The following is a 12,147-nucleotide window of genomic DNA, read 5'->3' on the forward strand; positions in this document are numbered from 1 at the left end:
ATCTTGTTATTATCATTATTATTCTATTACTATAAATATTCTTAGAATAGTATTTTTGTTAATTTCTTTTCTAAAAAATAACTTATTAATCGATTAATTGGATTAAAATTCTTAGCCGACGCCCAGCCTTATACTCGCGATTCATCTATAGATAACAAAATATTTACTCCCTCTACTGGGGTAACGTTGCTCAGCCCAACCAACATTCGCCTGTGCCCAAAAGACTGTGGACAGTTAAGGAGCACCTTGTTGCCGCCAAAAGCATCTTTGGCTCGGAGAAAGGCCACCGTAGATATATACGGCTACGTTCCACGTTCGCAAAGCCATCTCGGGAATCGGGGTATGATGTAATACGGCGACTACATTTCGCTGAAAAGTGAACCTGGCTCTTGCGATAAACCCGAAGGGGCAAACATTGCGAAGCATCGCTATTGTCCGCAGGTTCGATGGCTCTCTGCCTCTTGCGACGTTACGTTTGCCTTGTTAATTTTGCCCCCCCCCCCCCCCCTCAAGATCGGCCACTGTGTCGCGATACTGCGATGAAATAGGCGCGCAAAAAATTAAGAAATTTGACCGTAAAGAATGAATTCAGACAGCGCAGTGAAAAGCGCTGAATGTCCATGGGTCAAGCCTTCGTCCTGAAGAGAGAGAGGCTTCGTCCTGAAGCCTTCATACCTACATACATGCATGCATACATACATACATACATACATACATACATACATACATACATACATACATACATACATACATACATACATACATACATACACGCATACATGCATGAAGCCTTCGTCCTGTAGATAAAAGGATGACGGTGATGATCTAAGGTCCGTGCTAGTTGGTTCAACAGGACCCAGGATGGAGCATAGAAGAAAACGCAGGGACGAGAAAGGGACGTGCGCAACGCTGTGTGTGTCCCTTTCTTGTCCGTGTGTGTTTTTTTGCGCTGTAGCCTGGAGGATGGTGTAGTTGCGCGCTAGTACCGTGCTGTACACATCGTTTCATTGTACCTGTTTTTGTGCGCTGTCTCACCACCAGGATCCCACTCGTTTAAATCCGAACGTACTCTCTGAAATAGAAGTCTGTGGCCAAGAGGATCTGTATGCGCAACGTCAGTCACTCGAGCGTGCATACGTACATACGTACACGTATGCATGCATACATACATCCATATATACATGTATACATACATAGATACATACATACATGCACACATGCCTTCTTGCACGCATGCATGCTTACGGGCACATATACAAGCACGCATATGTACTCTGAGCGTCAAATGCAACGCGAACACGAAAATATGAACCTGAACACACAAATAGCGGGTTTTCTTCCCATGCAAGCCAAAATGACGCGTGGCTTAGCTACAAAAACAAAGTTGGGAAAAGTGGATTTCCAAACATACAAACAGCGTGCCATTATATGAGCTCTAGAAGCAGTATTTTAGAATTTTGCACGTTCTGGTTCACATATTAGAGTTCGCGTTTCATTTGACGCTGACAGTACATACGCACATAGATACGTACGCACATACAGGCATGTGGCCTAAATTCACGCATGCTTGCATTCATTTGCATTCAAATACACGCATAGATACAGGTACAGGGACACCTAGATGCACGCACACACGCTCGCGCCGCTGCACCACCGTTAGCCTGCTCTTTTGCTGTCATCTGAATCTATTGTTTGCCATTGAAGTTTTCTATTCCTGCACGTAGTTTTTTATCTCGCCCCGTCATAGCCAACCTGTTTCAAGACGTGTCCAAGTGTTGTCGATCTTCCGCATGACATACTTAGCCCAGTTTCACTTTGCGTACTGCTGCGCCAACAGCAGTACGCACTTGCACTTCTATGTTCACGTGTTCGTTCGTAACTTTAATTATTCAGTCCACAATTCTTACTGCCATAAAAAGATTGTTCCGTAAATTTATAGCAAATAGTTATTTCGGCAGGCTTATTTATAAGCCCTGCTTAATTTGCGTTTGTTTTTGCCGGCCTCAGCCACTCGCACAGCTGCATGGGCATATGACATCATAGGTTCTGTTGCGGGAAATGAGCTAGTGGGTAGCATGGCCATTCCATTTTTTCCTAATTATGTAGCTTATTTGAGCGAAGTTTACTTTAAAAGTGGTGTAAGTATGATTCTAACGAGGGAATCTTCTGAATGAACCAAGCTTGTGTTTTCTCTTCATGGCTCCTTTAAGTCAGTGAAGCTGGGTTAATTTTTCGATGGCGCACGCACTGTAAATTTACAAAGGGATTGCTTTATTGAACTTGAGAAAGAAACAAAGCGACAAACAAATGTTCGCTTCAGAAAGAAACAAATAAACTCCAAACTGCCCGCCGCGGTGGAAGGCTTTGGGCTGCTGCGCCCAAGGACGCGGCTTCGATTCCCGGCCGCGGCGGCCGCTTTTCTGATGGAGGCGAAAAGCAAGAACGCCCCTGTGTCGAGATTTCGGCGCACGTTAAAGATCCCCAGCTGGTAAATATTAATCCGGAGCCCCTTGCTGCGAACCGCCTCACATCCCAGGTGTAGCTTCGGTATAACACACAAGATAAAGAAACAGCGTTATTGAACTTGTTAATTGACTTAAATTCCTGGAGTTGATTAGCCGTTTTATAAGGCGTTGTCGTGCCCTCTGTGGGGATGTGCTTCGTCCTTCGGAATCAGAGTGAAGTTTGTCGAGTTTTATGACACGCTAGGTTTGCTTCAAAAAATTGCAGCCATGTGAACGATCGTCAGTTCATAGGAACAGTGGCAGTCTGTCACCTTTGATAACACCAATCGCATAAGCTATCGGGGATACACCCCTGTTCTGAGCAGCGAGGATGATTTATCCGTTCCCGTAAATCATCCGAGGCACCCTCATAGCGCAGCTGTGGAATTTTAGGATAAGGCCGGGTTCAGACTATTGTCTCAGAGGTGGTATAATATCTTTAAATAATGAGTCATTTCACGTCTAAGCCAAAGAACTGCGTGAAATGCCGTTTTTTTCTACGCCCATAGCGCGCGATATGGCCTTTGCGTCGGTAGTCTGAACATAGCCTGGTATCGCGTTACTCGATGAAGGGCCGCGTACGCCGGCCTACATGGTGACCGCCCTACTGGATCCTAGAATGTCGTGATGACCTTCAGGATTCAGCCATGTTGATATGATGATGATCAGGATGATGAACCGCTTCATATCCCTTAGGTTCGAAAACTCCTAACCTTCCTTTGCGTCACGGCACTATATAGTACATCCTTTCTGCAACCTTGGCAACGTCGCTTTGGATTCCAATACTGCACGATAGGAACGTCTGGTGGTCTAGTATACGCAGAAAACTCCTCCGGCGCAACCCCATGCGCATGCGCGAAAAATCAGGTTGTATAGGAGTTGGAAGTGCAGGGGAGGGAGCGACGAAGTATCACGCAACACAGCGCCTCCGTAGCCAGCCACTGAGTGGAGCACATGCCATTGATACGTGACTCCCATTGCAAAGTTTAAGAGTCACTGTCACCCTTCCCCCTGTTTTAAAGAGAGTCGTAGTGTAAAAGGGAGTCTTGGTAGAGTCAAAGAAATTCATTGTAGCGGCGACTTCCTTTTGACTCCCTTTCTTTTTCAGTGTGCAGCTGAATTGGTAACGGTGGGCGTCAAAGTGGCACTGACAAACACCTGCCGCACGTTACTTCGAAACGAGTACAGACCACGCGTCACACGTACTCCTGAGGAGCACGCAGCTTACGATTAGCAACGCCGCCAGCAGGAACGAAACGTGCTTGTCTACGCCGTGCCGATGCTGCTGCCCGGGCACAACAGCCTTCGCTGAACCATAAAAAGAAACACACGTGGAAATATCCGCCGCGCATCACAGATTCGCTAGTTAACCATCTGCACGGAGTGCATGGACGCATTTTTACATGAAACTTTTCTGTACCAAAATATACCCTGATGCGCCGACGAAATCGAGTCTCCCAAAAGCATTTCATACGCCCACTGACGGCACAAACAGACCACGCTACATAAACAAAAAGGTAAAAAATGCCTGCAGTTCTTTCGGCTATGTTTCAGAGAGCTTTCAATCGCGGTTGGCTTAAAATATGGGGGCGTGGCAGTACCGGACGCGCAGCAGTTGCCTCTCACCTGCAACGTCGCCGCGCAATGCACACACACGGAACCAGAACCTAAACGTTCCCAGTTCTACGCTCACTCTTTTCTGCCTTCGTGACTGAGCGTAGGTGCAATAACATTCGCGCCCAGATCGTTAAAGAAAAGCTATTCGTGGCGTGCCCCGGCGGAGCGGCTCGTCGTCGTTTTGTCTTTTTCGCTTCCGCCGGGCGATATTGTGCGGCACTTTCACTCGCGCTGCAAACACCCCGACGTCGAGGCCGCTGGACATCCCACCTGCGGACGCGCGCTTTTTCCTGCTGCGGAATTGCCTGCGAGGTGGGAAAGAGGGAGAGATGCGAAACAAGCGCTACTGTGCCCGTCAGGTGTGATTACTACGCCGTTTCGCAAGCCCCGACCATCGCTGCTGCCGCAGCCTCCTCTGTGCCATGGAGCGGCCACCAGCACGGAGGCGGACAGGTTTCGGCGCACGCGTGATTCTCTTTCCACGGCTTCCGCAACGAGCGATGCTAACGCTCACCTAAGCACCACTTTGAGCCGCTACACTTTGCGTCCTGATTGCCGCCCGAGTGTTGGCCGGGGCCGCCTGCGCGCCGCTACGCGATAACCTCCGCGACACTGGGTGCGCCCTCCCCATCCGATTTTTCAAGTAAGTAAAACGAAACGTTCAGTTCTGTTATCTTATCTTTAGAAGTCCCGGACGCGGGAAGAATTTGGCGTGGTTGTCTTGCCGGCAAGCGTGAAGAGGCGCGATTTACATTTTTGCACACCAGCGTGCTCACCATCAAAGCTTTCTGGAACGGTATTTGGGTATTCTTGGTAAGGTGGCTTGGCAAAGTTTTGGTCCTGCTCCAAACCACCGCGAGAATCGTTCAAATGAAAATTACACCTTCTCGGGGACATTTATCTCTCCACCAACTCTTGTTGCCGGTAGCGAGATTCGAGCGCGTCGAGTTGGAGAGTGGCGAGCGCTCGGTGTGTCCGAAATTACGCTCTTTAACAACTGAGGAGGTAGGCTCGAATATTCATCCGTGTACAGGAAAAATTACCGCTGCTGTTACAAAAAAAAAGAGTCTTGTATATATTTGAAAGAGCCATGAAGAGAAAATACAACTTCGTTTAATTTGAAAGAACTAGGATTCAGTATCTCACTCAGCTCCATTACAGCCACAAAAGATGTTTTTTAACGAAAAAAAAGCAAGAAGTATATAAAAACTTCCAAATTTTGCGCCTCAATGACGTGTTATGAGCAAGAACGACGTCATACGGGCCAACAATAAAATATAATTTTCAGTGCGTTAGCTGCACGTTAGCATTCAAGTGATGCGGTCAAATGGAACTAGAAGCCCGATTACAGGCGTTCAGTCATGTGTCGTCGCGACAGGTCAGTTAGGCGGCCGCCAATCGCACAAACGAGGTTCCGTTGCGTCATAGAAAAGTTGCGGGAAATTGGCTAGGGTGCCGCGACTGCTTCACACGTTTTCTTTAATATCTCCGTTATTTGTTCGAAGATTGCGATGATATTGGTATCATTGTTATTGGGACTAAGCAGTCTTTATAATAAACCCAACTTGTATTTTGTCTTCATGGCTCCTTTAAGTTAAACTAAAGCTCATCGGATCTTTATTCGGGGGATGGGGGAACGAAAATCACGCTCATCACGAGTATAATCGAGGTACACACCTTAAGCTTCACACAAATTCCTGACCGTTCCTCGCATTTATTTACGAGGATGGCCATGTCGTTTGAACCGCCAGCCAAAGACGTTGAAGGCTAAAGTTAGCTTTCGCCATAAATACACCGCTCAAATTGGAGTATGAAACAAGGTTCTTTCAGCAAATGATTTCGTGGCAGTCAACGGTTTCAGTGTATCATCCACAATCGTTGGTGAAATTCTCGTTTACGTAAAGCGCGGGAAGTAGCGCCAAAGAAAACTGTCTTTTGTGCTTCGTAACAAAAGCTGTGATCGAGGGTATAAGCGATGCGAGTTGTAAACTTAACTCACAAACTTAACTCACCTCACAAAGCCACGCACGTGGACTTCCGTCAGAACATTTTCTGCGGTTTATAGCGTTCGAAATATAGCGCTCGAAACGTGACTTCACTATCGCAATACAAATAATTATCAGCCAATCCAGTTTGTGAAGGTAAATATACTGTAGAAAACGGTCGTCACACACATCGTTAGAGAATGCACACGTATCTTTCTCATCAGTTGGTAATGGTAGTGACTTTGTGATATTTACTAAATGAAACTTGGATTGACTGGATCCTAGCAAGCAAACATGGGGCTTTCCGTTTCCGTCTCGTAGAATCCCCTGTACTGACAGCAGACGGGAATTCCACAACACTTGCAACTTCACTGTTGACTACCTAATTGCGAAAAGTAAATTAAACTCGTTATTACGGTATAGTCGTCTTAGCGGTTATTGGTCACATGCTTTGTTGCGGGATAGTTTCGACAAAGCAAAAGCTGCAACTGTTTTCTGGTGAGCGTTCGCAAAAAAGTTAGCTTTGCTGCAAGGCGCCGTTGCTCGCGAAGAACAGAACTGCACGGAACAATAGCCATCAAAATCTTCGCTTTAAAAAATCGGGGTGTTCACACTGGGAAAACGCCACAAATTGCGGAGTGGCCAAAAAACAACGGCAGAGTGTCGGACATCGTGCTATCGATCAGGCCAAGGCAGCGCGGCGCAGCGACGCGGATATTTCGCCGGCATTGCACATGGTGCAGCTATGCAAACGTACTCTTGGTGCATTGTGCGCACGTGCCAAACAAAGTAGGCCGTCGGCTGCCGGAAGGAGCCAAAGGCACGCATCCTCATGTCCTGGCGCAGCATTTCTCAATCACGAACGTTCCAGTGTCCCTCTTAGACTTGCAAAAATGTTGACGAAACCCAAAAAAGGATTCTGAGTGCTGCTGATGCGCGATGAACGGACACATGACGCGTGGCTGCCAAAGGAGTTAGCTTTTCCCCTAAGGTCCGTCATCATCTAGCTTTTCATCATCTCTTCTGCGTTTGCCTTTCATTTTTTTGTTGGCATTTCTTCTTCTGCAATTAGAGGCAGTCTGGGAAGCCAGAACGACGCACATGCTTTATGGTGAAAGCAACATTTCTCAGAATTATCCTCGATTGACAGATGAAGAAGATCGGGGAAAATGGCGCTCCCTGAGGTCACTTAATAATAAGCACTGCTGTACGCCTTCAGAATGTACTGGTCGCTAACTGTTTACCTTCTTTCAGGGTTATTGATGCCTTCGGGGTTGGGGATACTTAACACCAAGACGAACGTAGGGGCCCTTGTTCACTTACCGTTTTTCTGTACTGATTGAGCAAAAAAGTAGGAAAATGCGCTGAAATACTTCTGAGTCTTCTAGAATACAAGGTGGAAAAAGGGTGTCGACGAATTTCTGACCCTTCACTGAGGAAATCGTTTGTTTACAGGAGACTCGATACGCCAATGCCGGGCAATTGTTTACTTGTAAACATCGTGAGCGGAAGCTGAAGCACAATTTGAGTCGATCTCGCGTCGCAACATAGCGTCTATCGCATAGCTGCATCGCGCAACAAAGAACATTACGTATGGTATCCGACCGGTCACTAGAAAGAGCTGCACCGCGTACAACTCGTCGTTGTCGAGCAATGTGAGCGCCGCATCGGCTGATTCCTTCAAGAAGCGCGTTTCTTGCAAAGGGACTTTCCATATGGTGGCTTCCGTGCAAATATATGACCGGTATTTTGGTGGATACGAACAACTCAAGCGCCCGTGTGTCCGAGATGTCGGTGCACGTTCGATATCAAGAGAAGTGTGAATCAAACCGCAGCTCAACACTGCATACGGCACGCCTCACTATCAAGATTCTGATATCTGTGACGAGTGAAGCCCCAAGTGAATGCCAACCTTTCTTTCCTCCGACTTTTAGAGTGATCTCGGCCGTCCTTACATTTTTCTCTCCGTGGGTCCAAGATATGGTGAACTTAATTAATTTCATTCTGAGAAGAAAATGGGGGTGAGGGGGTGTAGAAAGGGTGGTCTCGATGAATATTGTTTATCTCCGGTAGTACTGGCGGTGGTGATCAGTTCGAATGAAGCCGTCGGGTAAAGGCTCCCCGTTTATGTAGTGCTGCGCGAATGCGACGTCGCTTGCCTAAGCTGTCTCGTTGCTGCTATTCAAGGCGAGAGCCGTAGGTGGTCCATTCTGAGAAAAACCGCTGTTGTTGCTGTTCTCCGGCACAGAAGATTGCTGCCGCTGTCAAGGGTAAATAAAACACGTTTCAGTTTGTGTGCAAATTGAACACATGTTTCCAGAGTAAAATTCTCTAGAGTGCGCAGTTCTCGCGTGCATTACCACCGCGCGACCTTCTCCGTTGCCAGCGCAGGGGGGAAAATGAGAATGATGCGTACCGCGCGACAGGTGGGCGTGATGACACGTGAGTAGAACAGGTTCACCCCAGCCCAGCCACTGAAAACCGTAAAACTAGGAAAGCTGTGACGCAGGGTTACCAGTTTCCTTGTTGAGTAATTGGCACCAAAACAAAAAAAGAAAACCGAAGAGACGCAAATACCCCGTACAGTAAAAAAAATAGTATTTGGTAAGTATCGCTACACTTTTGCGTGCTGAGAACGTAAGCAGGAGTAGTGCCCCGAGGATATTAACAGCGAAGATGTTTAGAAAATCGTAATTTTTCGTGTCCGCAGTTACAAATACCAAGAATTTGCCCAGCGCGCGCACGTGAACGCGGGCGTCGGGGCGACCGCCCGGCAGTTAACAAAACCAATAAAATGGCTAGAACTCGTGTCTGCGTGCCCCGCGGCTGCCGCCCAGCGTTTCCTGCGCACGTTCGTCAAGCCAAGCACACCCACTTAGGAATATTATCCAAGATTGCGGCGACCGCCCGGCAGTTAACAAAACCAAGAAAATGCCTAGAGCTCGTGTGTGCGCGCCTCGCAACAACCGCCCAGCCTTCCCGGTGCGTGTTTGTCAAGCCAAGCATACCTACTTAGGGAGATCGGCCAAGATTAGCCAAAAAAATTGGGCCCATCTCCCTGCGAGGGGGACTCGAGTAAATGCGTCGCATAGGGGGTGGGTGTGTTGCGTTAACGTTTAGTGTTTGGGGAGTTGGTGGTAGTGAATGCGTTGTATCAGCAGCTTCTTGACGTAGTTTGAATGAGTCAAGGATATAAGGCGCGTTCGTAGCCTCCCATTCTGTGGCGGCTTTGTGGCGCAGTGGTTAGAGCACCATGTACATTGCGTTCCGCCCGCAGGGTCGAGGGATCGAAACCAGGCGCCGGATAGTATTTTTTTTATATAGTGTAGGGGAAGGGGTGCGGACTACGACTACGGACGTCAACGCGGGTGACATCGTGATATACTGAAATGCTCTGCATTTAAAAAGAACACCAGTGTTTGCCGTCATCGTTGCAGCACTTGCTCGGTACGCGAAGGACACGTCATAGCGTACGCCCCTCCAATGTGATGTCTAGGGATTATCACTACCCAAAAAATGAAGGAAGCTCACATCTATAGCAGCAATGAAGGAGTAAAGGTCCTTTTGGAAGTGAATATGGAACAAACTGGCTCCAATCAAGGGCTCAAACCTTCGTGATGGTCGTGAAGGTTCCGTACAGCTTCGCTACCTTCAAGTCCTAGGCGTTAGTGTGAGCTTCCTTCGTTTTTTTTTTTTTTTTTACTTTAATTTTAAAATCTGTCTTGCCTAAAGGTCTCTATCTTGCCCTGCGACTGAATACTCCGACCAATATGTTTGTGGCAGCCCCGTCACCGCCTGTTACCTGGTTGTTAAAGCGAAGCTTTCTTCGCCTCACTGATGGCGACCGTACGTGAAAGCACACTGCAGAAAATCCAACTTTCTCTGACGATGATGATGATCGTGGGTGCAGTGAAAGATGGTCGGAACGAGAAACTCTCTCTGGCCGAAAGCCAATGTCTTTAAATTCCCAAGTCAAAGTCCAAAATCCAAATCGTCACGCCCAAAACGCACTGCAAGAAACCCAACTTGCCGCGGAAGGAAAGCCAACTTGCGGCGGTTTGCGGCGGCAGAAGCTTCGCGTTTCAACCACCTTTGTCGTTAGACGAAGGGGCTTTGAATTTTATTTTTCCAGTAATGGTCTTCTCGCCTTTTCCTAACTTTCGTTGCTAGCCAGTTAGCGTTTCGTTATTTTTAAACTGCTGTTCTTCGGGAAAGTGTATGTTGACATATTTCGGACTTCATAGCATTTTACGGTGATGCGTTATTCAGCTGACCCCGAATGATGCCGCTTGGAGATGCAGTGGTCTGATTAGCATTTTAATACGCGCTAAATTCGATTTGAAATTAACATCAAAGTACTCAAAAAAACAAGCTCCCTTGTATTCGTGTTTAGTAAGAAAAAACCTTCTGCCCTTAATTTTGTAGTTACTGGTAATCATTAGGCTGTATGAACACCATGTTTTTATTCTGCGAGAGTAGTACTTGACAGATTCAAAGCACTGTGCGTCGTCGACTGTGTGAAATATCGTGTTATTTGAACAGAGCCTGCCTTCGGATTATGCGCTGCTAGTTAATTATTCACTATACACTGGGAACAAACAAGTGTCCGAGCACGCTAACTTGAGGAACACCCGATGTCAACTTGGGTGTTCCTCAAGCCAGCGCGCTTCGGCACTTGCGTTCCCAGTTGATAGTGTAGGTGTTCCCCGAGTAAACGTACCCGGCCTTTGTTTTTTCCTTGACCATCGTGAGAAGGGTAACCTTTGAAGGGCAATTTTATTTCGCTAAAAATGTGGCTGTAAAAGACAGAAAGCCTGTTATCTATGCAGCAACGTCGAAATTAATGCCAAGTCTTCGGTGTACTGGTAAAAGCATATGCTGGAGAACCAGGCCCAATGCAGGTCGGGGACAAAGTAGCGTCAGCTTGGTTAGGCATTAGTGTCAAACAGGATTGAACAACCTGAGCGTTTTCTAATGCTGATGCCCGCTTACAACTGCTCGGGAATCTGTCTGAGGAAGTGATAAAACAAGCAAGCATGGTTGCTTGTTTTATTAACTAGTTCGCCATGCCTGGCGAACTAGTTGAAAAATCTGTACCTGAAAATGAGAACATTTTCAGGTACAGCCACATATTTAGGCGCCTGGTTTACAGTTCGGATAATCATCGAATCTGATTTAAAATTCGCGCGGAAGCGGTTACTTTCCCACCGCAGTACACACGACTAATCCCCATAGAAATTTGCAGCAAGGTAATGGAGGGAAGCATACACTTCTATAATAAATCACTAGCAACTTGTCATTTTAATGATTGGTTAACATCGCGGCACAATTGCGAGCACAGTTCTGGCGATAGGGTCATTACAAGTTCCTCCTGCTGGCGGGAAACTTCTGAAAGCCGAATAATAAATGTAGCAAAGCAAAGCGTTCCACAAATGAAACTACATAGAATGTGTTCAAGCGCTACACTGCAACTACTGATCCTGTATGTACGCAAAGCCAGAAACAAGCCCGCACTTAATATCGGGTGTCTAGGCACACGCGAAAAAGGCACTATAATTTCGCGACCAGTTCGCAGCGCGCTCTTCCATCGTCTCCGCCTGTATTGGCAGTCAGTTTCCCATGCAGATTCACGGGGCGCGGTGTTGGCGAGGGCGTCGTAATACCATCTCGAAGGGGCGCTAATAGGCACTATTCCCCGAACGTTCTCTCGGGAGGAGCATTCCCACGGAAGCACAGACGCTACATTTCCTCCGGCCTTAAAGTGATCCTGGTTCCCAGAACGCTCCCAGCGTAATACGCGCCCCGCTCAAGTGCAGACATGGCCGAATATAATTATGCCTAATAGAGCACAATGAAAATCCCCTTTCGCACGACAACATGAAAAAAGAATGTTAATTTGAAAAATGCGTGGCTAGAAATTACTCAAGACCGCCAACACTGCAAGTGTAAGGCAGCACGAGAAAAGCTGATTTGGGACATCGCGCAATTCCCCTCTTTCTCTCCGGAATGGCCGCTACGAGTTTCGAAGTGGAGCCACTTGG

The 12,147-nt window shown here is 47.3% G+C and overlaps 1 protein-coding gene across 4 annotated transcripts in view; it reads left to right on the plus strand.

The window, feature by feature from the left end:
• The window catches only part of LOC144179670 (zinc transporter ZIP10-like), a 148,648-nt gene that overhangs the window by 82,819 nt on the left and 53,682 nt on the right, over positions 1-12,147 (plus strand). Inside the window, exon 1 of one of the 4 annotated variants that reach the window (XM_077708117.1) lies at positions 4,427-4,764. The exons of the other annotated variants lie outside the window; for them this stretch is intronic. The gene's annotated coding sequence lies outside the window, so the exon portion shown is untranslated. Of the gene's footprint in view, positions 1-4,426; positions 4,765-12,147 lie in introns of those variants that run through there. 4 annotated transcript variants of the gene reach the window in all.

Source organism: Haemaphysalis longicornis, unplaced genomic scaffold (genome assembly GCF_048455015.1).
Source record: "Haemaphysalis longicornis isolate Haplotype H1 unplaced genomic scaffold, Haemaphysalis longicornis Haplotype H1 scaffold_4, whole genome shotgun sequence".
Classification (NCBI taxonomy): domain Eukaryota; kingdom Metazoa; phylum Arthropoda; class Arachnida; order Ixodida; family Ixodidae; genus Haemaphysalis; species Haemaphysalis longicornis.